The sequence below is a fragment of the Haemorhous mexicanus genome, chromosome 10, assembly GCF_027477595.1.
Source record: "Haemorhous mexicanus isolate bHaeMex1 chromosome 10, bHaeMex1.pri, whole genome shotgun sequence".
Lineage (NCBI taxonomy): Eukaryota > Metazoa > Chordata > Aves > Passeriformes > Fringillidae > Haemorhous > Haemorhous mexicanus.
The window spans coordinates 5,602,242-5,602,619 of record NC_082350.1 but is presented as its reverse complement, the minus strand read 5'-3'; positions in this window follow the sequence as shown (position 1 = coordinate 5,602,619).

The window sequence follows — 378 nt, the reverse complement described above, 5'->3', positions numbered from 1 at the left end:
GCTTTCTTCTTGGTTTTTTGGGGTTGGGGTTTATTTGTTGGTTTAGTTCTAAAGGAAATCTGTCCCTGTGTTATTTGTGGAGTTCCTGAGCTTTTCCTTAAGGATACTGGGCTAGAAGGATAAGGAGCTGTTGATGACAGCACTGCCCAAGAAAGCTTCAGGCTGTTGTAGTGGATAGAAAATCTTGAAGTGAGACAAACTTACAGGACCCTGACAGGAAAAATACCTGTATGAAAACCAATAAAAAGAGGCAGGGCTAGGATTTTCCATCCTTCCCAATGAAAGAGCAGAGGAAATGAAGCTTTCTATTCTGAGCTGTCAGTGTCCTCCTGGTACAGGTGGTGGCAAGGCAGAGCCTCTGACTTAGGGAGTTTGGGC